We start from the raw sequence: 9,276 nt of genomic DNA, 5'->3' as shown, positions 1-9,276 counted from the left end.
AATTGAATCGAATTGTGCCTTTAGAATCGAAAATGTAATCGAATCGAGGATTTGGAAGATCGTGACACCCTTAATATATATATATATATATATATATATATATATATATATATATATATATATATATATATATATATATATATATATATATATATATATATATATATATATACATGCACACACACACACACACACACACACACACACACACACACACATACATACATACAGCTGAAACCAGAAGTGTACATACACTCTAAAAAAGGAACATAACCATTTTTTTTAAATATCTGATGGTAAATGATACAAAACGTTTACTATTTTAGGTCTGCTAGGATTATCTAAATGATTTACATTTGCTAAATGCCAGAATAATGTTAATTAATGATAATTGTTTTAATTTATTTCTAGACAGTCAAACGTTTACATACATTTCCTTGGTATTATTAAGTTTTGGTTTTAAACTGTATAACTTTGGTCAAATGTTTTAGGAATCCTTCCACAAGCTTCTTACAACAGTTTGAAGGACTTTTGGTCCATTCCTCCTGACAGAATTGGTGTAACTGAGTCAGATTTGTAGGCTGTCTTGCTCGCACAAGCTTTTTCAACTCTGCCCACAGATTTTTTTTATTGGATTAAGATCAGGGCTTTGTGATGGCCACTCCAAAACATTTACTCTGCTGTCCTTAAAGCACATTTTAACTAATTTGGCAGTATGCTTAGGGTCATAGTCTGTTTGGAAGACCCATTTGTGGCCAAGTTGTAATTTCCTGGCTGATGTCTTGAGATGTTGCTTCAGTATTTCTACATCTTGTTCTTTCTTCATGATGCCATCTATGCTGTGAAGTGGACCAGTCCCTCCTGCAGCAAAACACCCCCGCAACATGATGCTGCCGCCCCCATACTTCACAGTTGGGATGGTGTTCCTAGGCTTGTAAGCTTTTGTCCTCCAAATGTAACACTGATCATTATGGCCAAACAGTTCTATCAGACCACAGGACATGTCTCCAAAACTTAGTATTTTTCCCAGTGTATTTGAGCAAATTGTAATCTGGCTTTGTTGTTGATTCTGGCTTGTTGATTTTCCCATGTTGTCACACAAGAAAGCAGTGTGTTTGAGCTTTTCCTTAAATACTATTCTACAGTTGTGCCTCCAGTTAACTCAAATGTTGTTAATTAGCCAATTAGAAACTTCCAAAACCTTGACACCATCATCTGAGCTTTTTCATTGGCAGAATAATCTTATTGTATGTCAACTTGACTTTCAAGAAAAGTTTTAACAATTTCTCAAACAATATATCTCTCATTATTCGACTATTAAGACATTATATATATCACTCAGTAGCCAATGTAAAATAGGTTTAATATGTACTAATTATATTAAAAGCTCTTTCCATTTTGTTGAAAGTGCAGTAGTTAAATGTTTCTGTCGCATCGTGTGTTGTTAGGACATGGTGTAAGTCTAATTTGTGTCTTTGGATGGAAGGTAATGTCAAATAAAAGTAACAGAATACACACACATCACACTTGCACCTGCTCACAGCTTACTTAGGAACAAGCTTTCCGTGTCAAATAAAGGACGGGACGGCCACTGCAGTGGATTAATGAGACTAGCGAGACAAAGATATCACCTCTGTAACAACATTACAAGTTTGAACTGATATAAATGACCTCCATCAGCGTCATCCCAGAATAAAAGCACAGATGTTGGGCTTCAGCTGCAGTTTAAGAGGACAGATTGGACATTGTTAGGCATCAATGAAGACAAACTATGGGCAGCATTATTTATCCGTGCATCAACGATAAAACATGATTAAGAGCACATTTCATGGGAACAGCTTAGTATTGATGAGTAGCAAAAAAATAAAGACATATTTTCAGTCAAAGAACATTCTAGAAAGAAAGATTAATCACGGCAATGTCTTTAGTGTATTAATTACAACTTGAATAATATTAGACATCAGCTTTTCCTCATTACTGAATCTACTTGACTCAAATATTATGAACAAATTGTCTGTATCTTAATATTCATCAACAATATTCCTAATGCAATCTGGATTCACAATGTCTGATAGAGGTGTCTTTGTGTGTTCTCCTCATTGTGTATTGGCAATTATATCTTACCTACATCAACTGCCTAGAACACCCTAGTGTAACAACCACCTAGAGTATCTTAACAATTTTGAACACCCTATCAACCACGCAGGACAATCTATCAACCCCGTAAAATTACCATGGCAACCTAGAACACCCAATCAGTCCTGTGGTATTGCCTAGGTGTACCACAACGACTTTGATCATATATCAGCCATCCAGAACATCCTACTGTATCAGATTGTATAGTTTGTAACAACAATCGAACACCCTATTAACCATCCAGAGCACAATCCATCCCTTCAAATCACCCCTGGCAACCACATAGACATACCATAATAACCTACAGTAGAACATCCTATCAGCCACCTAGAAGTGGCATAACCTTGAGCACCCCAGCAACCACCTAGATGTACAATTCAGATTCTAGAACACCATTCCCTGTTGAAAAATCCAGCTTAAACCAGCCTAGGCAGGTCGACTGGTTTTAGTTGGTCGACCAGGCTGGTTTTAGAGGGGTTTTGGCCACTTCCAGGCTGGTTTCCAGCCATTTCCAGCCTGGTCTTAGCTGGTCAGGCTGGGAGATGACCAGCTAAAACCAGCTTGACCAGCCTAGCCAAGCTGGGAGTCTTGCCTAAACCAGCTATGTCCAGCTTAAACCAGGCTGTTCAAGCTGGTTTTAGCTGGATTTGGCTGGTCATTTTCCAGCCTTACCAGCTAAGACCAGGCTGGAAATGGCTGAAAACCAGCCTGGAAATGGCCAAAACCCCTCTAAAACCAGCCTGGTCAACCAGCCAACCAGCCTAGGCTGGTTTAAGCTGGATTTTTCAGCAGGGTACCAAACACCTAGAAGTGCCATAACAACCATGAACGCTCTAAAAACCACCCATTACACCCTAGAAGTACCTTAACAATCTAGAACACACTAACCACCACCCAGAACACAATATTAATCACCTCCCTGCTGAAAAATCCAGCTTAAACCAGCCTAGGCTGGTTGGCTGGTTTTAGCTGGTTGACCAGGCTAGTTTTAGAGGGGTTTTGGCCATTTCCAGGCTGGTTTCCAGCCATTTCCAGCCTGGTCTTAGCTGGTCAAGCTGGAAAATGACTAAGCTGGACATAGCTAGTTTTGACTGGGCTCCTAGCATGGCTAGGCTGGTCAAGCTGGCTTTAGCTGGTCATCTCCCAGCCTGACCAGCTAAGACCAGGGTCAGGCTGGGAGATGACCAGCTAAAACCAGCTTGACCAGGTTGGTTAAGCAGGTTTAAGCAGTTTTTTTTTCAGCAGGGCTGGATGTGTCGTAACAACCTTGGACACCATAGCAACCACATAGAAGTACTGATACAATCGTAAATACCATTTTAACCACACAGAACACCCTATCAGTCACACAGGTGTACTATAACAACCTTCAACACCCAATCAATCGCCCAGAACATGCTACTGTATCAACCACCTAGAAGTACCTTAACAATAGAACACACAATCAACCCCCTAAAAAGCCATAACAGCCTTGAACACCATAGCAACCAAATAGAAACACCATAACAACCACATAGAATTATCTATACAATTTTAAAGACCTTTTAAACCACACAGAACACCCTATCAATCATACAGATATACTACGACAACCTTGAACACCCTATCAATCACAGAGAACATGCTACTGTATCAAGTACCATAACAACCTTGAAACTTCTATCAACCACCTTGTTGTACCATAACAACCTTGAACACTCTGTTTTAACCACCCAGAAGTACCATAATAACCTTAAACTCCCTACCGACCACCAGAACACTCCAACAACCACCTGGAAGTACCATAACAACCTTGAACACTTATCAACCATCCAGAATATTAATCTCCTAGATGTACGTTGTTACAACCTTGGAAACTCTGGCAACAACATATAAGTACCATAACAACCTCATAGAAGTACCCCTGCAATCTTGAATACCCTATAACACCTTATCAATCACCCAGAAAATGCTACAACAACCTTGAACACTCTTTCAACCAACTAAAATGACCATAACGACCTTAAACTCTCTACCGACCACCAGAACACACCAACAACCACCTAATAGTACCATACCAACCTTGAACGCACCATCAATCACCTGTAAGTAGCATAACAAGTTTGAACACACCATCAACCACCTAGGCATACCATTTCAACCACCCAGCACGACAAGTACCACAACAACCGAACAACAGCCAAAAGTACCCTAGCAACCTGTCAGTATGTTTAGCACACATTACACCCTGGTAAATTGTATGACACCTATCAAATTGTGAAATCTGATGTTGGCCTACAAGCACAACAGTGTGACGGGAAACACAGCCGAGCGAAAGTGTGCAAACCAGCAGAAGCTTCTCCGAACTCCAGCTGTGGCCTGCTTTCCCCATCAGGTCAACACAGGACATCACACACACGCATTTGAAAGCTCTTCTAGTGATTTAGCAGAAACATTCTGTGTACGTTTTTGTCCTGTGTCACACTTTCCCTACCTTTATCATTCTTCTGAAAGGAATGGCTGACAGAAAAATTAAAGGCTTGATATAGGAAAAGTGCATTACGGAGATACAGCGAGTGACAGCCAGGGTGTGTACTGTGCGGATATTATGTAAGAGAGATTACCTACACTCGCACCTACACTTCTTCTACAGGCTGCATGCTCTGAATGTGATTTCTTTCTTGCGCTGAGGCATTCTCTTGTGCTTTTTTAAACAGCCTTAAAAGCACTATATGTGAGAAATCCGTGTGTTATTCACGTTATTATTCCCAAAGTGAGAACAGCTTGTAATGAAACTTAAAAAAGGAGTCTATGAAAGCCTTTTGACTATTTTTATTTGAAAGGCTTGAGACCTTGTGCCAGGAAAATCAAAAGGATATGACATTTCATATGCTTTCATATACTCTACATTAAAATGAATCCAATATGCAAGAAACAGAAGGCATATAGAGATTTATAAAGAATAATGATTGTAATGTGTTTATAGCAGATTTCTCAGCAGAAAAAGAGAAGCTGGTTTAGGGCCTGAAAAGCTGCAGAAAATAAAATAAAATAAAATAAAATAAAATAAAAAATAGAAATGTAATAGAATAAAATTTTATCAAAAAATTTAATAAAATTAAATTAAATAAATACAATAAATAATAAATAAAAAATGATCAAATGTAATAAAATAAAAATTAATGAAATAGAAATGTAATAAAATAACAATTCTTTAAAATAAAAAATTAAAAAAATGAAATAAATAAAAATTAAAAAATAAAAATAAAAAATTATATAATAAAATAAGATAAAAATCATAAACTAAAAATTAATTTAAAAATTATAAAATAAAATAACAATTTGATCAAATAAAAGAAAAATAATTATGAAATAAAAGAAAAGAACAATTAATAAAATAAAATAAAATAAAGAATTTATAAAAATGTAATAAAAAAATAGTCAAATAAAATAAAATAAACGTATTAAAAAATTTATGAAATAAAAATGTAATAAAATAAATAACATATTAATAAAATAAAAATTTTATAAAATAAAATGTAAAAAATCTAAAATAGAAATGTAATAAAATTATAATGTAATAAAAAATGTAAATAATAAATTAAGAATTAAATTAAATAAAATTCTATAAAATAAAATACAAAATAATAAAATAAAACAAAAATTATCAAATAAAAATTTTATGTAATAAAAAAATTATAAAATAATATTCAATTTAATTATATTTCAATAAATTAAGACCTTTGACTCTGCACTTTATAGAAGTGTTAATAGTTCCTTTCAGTTTCTGTAGTTATAAAATAAGCAGTTTGTTCATCCAGTGTTATTAACCCTGAAAATCTTTTAGGCACATACAATCATGCTTGTCATAGCAATGTCAAATAATAATAATTAGACCAAATACTATAAAACATCCTCTCATTTTGGATTATTCCCTTCTTTATCAGGGGTTGCTAAAGCAGACTAAACCATCATGAGACCAAAACAAACATGGTTTAAATGTAAAATGTATCAGCAATTGTGACTGCAGGCCTAGCTCAAGATCATGCAGAAACACCTCAAAGAAAAGAGATTGATTCAAACATGCAGTCATACATACACAGATCTATAAACTGTTGCCTATATCCTATAGGACAGTCCGTAGAATATACACTTCAAAGTTTACAGTCCACTCTATAATCAAACAATCTACTTGTTTGACTTCTCCAAAAGACTGGATGTCTTATGTAATATATGCATGCATACATTTGAGTGTGTGTGAAATCTCGTGACTTCTTCCAAGGAGCTCTTGCTATAAAAACTGTTGCGTTTGGGAGCGAGTTTGAAATAATGCGCTGAATCAAAGGAGCCAACTTTGCCGTTATTTGCAGGGAATCCCCCCTAGGTTAGTTTCCACCCGAATGAATCACAGAGCTGTTTAAAGCAACTTGGTAAACAAGAATATTCAAGCATATTGTGAATATGCCGAGACCTTGGGAAACGCGGTGCATGAGCGCGACACACACACACCGCTCGACAGAGTGAGGAGGCCGCGGGCTATAATGAGAGCTGCTAATTAATGTTGTGCGGCGTATCTCACAGCCACAGCGGCTCTATCTTCAGACAGCAGTTCGCTGACGGAGAGGAGGAGGAGGAGGAGGAGGGGGCGTGAAACAGACACCTCGGATCTCCGAAACACAAAAGATGCAACAAGCCATTCTAAGACCCAACAGCTGCTCCACCTTTACTCTCGGCCCCGCTAATGGCTCGCGATTGAACTCTCCCACTCTGATGAAGATGTATTGAGTTCTTGTGCGCCCTAGAGATCCCGCCTAATTCCCAGTAGGAAGGTGCGGGTCAAATGGGTCACATTCTGCTGTAAGCCGTGTGTGAGGGACAGTTGGAGGTCAGGAGGACGCGTCCCTGATCTGGCTGTTAGGTCATAAAACTCTGGAGAGGGATCTTAATACATACAATCAAGTAAGTATCTTCTATTCAGTTCATTCATTTTCCTTCAGCCTAGTTTCTTATTTATCAGAGGTCGCCACAGTGGAATGAACCACCAACTATTCCGGCATATGTTTTACACAGCAGATGCGCTTCCAGACGCAACCCAATACAGGGAAATCTATTCAATTCCGTTCATCTTTATTTCCATAGCACTTTTTAACGATGATTGTGTTGAAGCAGCTGAACATAAATGAAGGAAACAGAAAAAAAGCCATAATGATGCAGTACTGCGCAAACATTTTAGGCCACTAGTATTTTCACAAATAAAAATTTAAAAGTTTAAAGATGGTTATTTCTATATTTTCTGTAGCATCGTACATTGTCTGTAGCTGAAGAAAGATTAATAACAAAATAAAATAAAATAAAATAAAATAAAATAAAATAAAATTAAATTAAATTAAATTAAATTAAATTAAATTAAATTAAATTAAATTAAATTAAATTAAATTAAATTAAATTAAATTAAATAAATAAATATTTAAACAAACAAGCAAATAAATAAATAAATAAATAAAACAAACAAACAAACAAGCAAATAAATAAAAAATAAATAAAACAAACAAATAAAACAAACAAACAAACAAACAAACAAATAAATAAATAAATAAATAAATAAATTAATAAATAAATAAATAAATTCAGGGACTAAGCCACAGGAAAATTTTATAATATAAAACTGAATAAAATTAAATAAATCAAGGATTATTCTACAGCAAAACAAAACAAGAACTAAGCCAAATTAAAATAAAATTTAATAAAAAATTAATTAAAATAAAATAAAAACAGAGATTAAGTCAAAGGAAAATTAACAATATAAAACTGATAAAAATTAAATAAATCAAGGACTAAGCTGAAAGAAAATTAAATTAAATTAAAACAAATCAAGAAATAAGCAACAGAAAAACAAAACAAAACAAGGACTAAGCCGAATGAAAATAAATTTAACTAAAAACAATTGAAGAAATTAAAATAAAATAAAATCAGGGATTAAGCTACAGGAAAATGAACAACATTAAATTAAATTAAAATGAATGATGATGATGGTCTGATGAGTTTCCGATTTTTGCTGCGACATTCGGATGGTCGGGTCAGAATTTGGTGTCAACAACATGAAAAAGCATGGATCCATGCCTTGTATCAATGGTTCAGGCTGCTGGCAGTGTAAGGGTGTGGAAGATATTTTCTAGATACAGTATGGATATTTAAAGAATTTAAATATTTATGTATAATGAAGAATAAGTAATGTAATGTGTGACATTTATAGACTTTTCACTTGAAAAAGTGGAGAACTGGCTGTAATTTTGAAGTTATTTCAGATATAATTGCATTAATAAAAACCCACTCATGGGTTGCGGCTTGAAGGGCATCCGCTGCGTAAAAATGTGCTGGATAAGTTGGCGGTTCATTCCGCTGTGGTGACCCCAGATTAATAAAGGGACTAAGCGGACAAGAAAATGAATGAAAGAATAATTGCATTAAATTACACAATTTACTACTGCATAGTTTCTCCAACAAATTTGACAAAACAAGAACGCATATAACCTTAACTCAATGTTCAGTTGAAATGTTTAATTTAAGGTTCACTTTTACACACGTTGATCAGTTTAAGATAACATTTCTAAAATTGAGTTTTTAATAGACTGACTAATGGATAGAATTTTTTTTGATCAAGTGGTAGATGTTGATATGAAATTTAGAACGTAAACTCGTTTTTAGAACGAGCAATAATCCCATTAATTTAGTTACAGCACATGTCCCTGTCGAAGGTTAGTGAATTCAAGCTAATAATTCATTTTTTGCAGTAATATCAAAGCTTAAAACTTAAAACCATAGTATTGAATCTAAATGTAATGTTCCCCCAAAAAAAGACAAGCCATTCTTGCGTATTTTGTATAGAAACTGAGGGCCCTATCATACATTCAGCGCAATGTGGCGCAAAGCGCGGCACAATTGTTGATTGCTAGTTTTAGCTTGGCACAAGAGTCGTTTTGACGATTTGCAACACGCTGTTTAAATAGCAAATGCATTTGCGCTCATATGTGCGCCCATAGGCGTTCTGGTCTAAAAAAGGAGGCGTGTTGAGGCGCATTGCTGGAGCGTTGCTATTTTGAGAAACTAATAGATTTTTTAATAGACCTGAACAAAGCTGGTCTATAGTCCAGCGCAGAGCGC

At 35.2% G+C, this 9,276-nt stretch overlaps 1 protein-coding gene across 2 annotated transcripts in view; it reads right to left on the bottom strand.

Moving 5' to 3' along the window:
* Positions 1-9,276, bottom strand: part of ttc28 (tetratricopeptide repeat domain 28) — a 500,907-nt gene that overhangs the window by 311,202 nt on the left and 180,429 nt on the right. The window lies entirely within an intron of this gene.

Source organism: Danio rerio, chromosome 10 (assembly GCF_052040795.2).
Source record: "Danio rerio strain M-AB ecotype USA chromosome 10, GRCz13ab, whole genome shotgun sequence".
Classification (NCBI taxonomy): Eukaryota; Metazoa; Chordata; class Actinopteri; order Cypriniformes; family Danionidae; genus Danio; species Danio rerio.
Note: the sequence above shows the minus strand (reverse complement) of the source record. Positions and strands in the feature narration are given on the sequence as shown.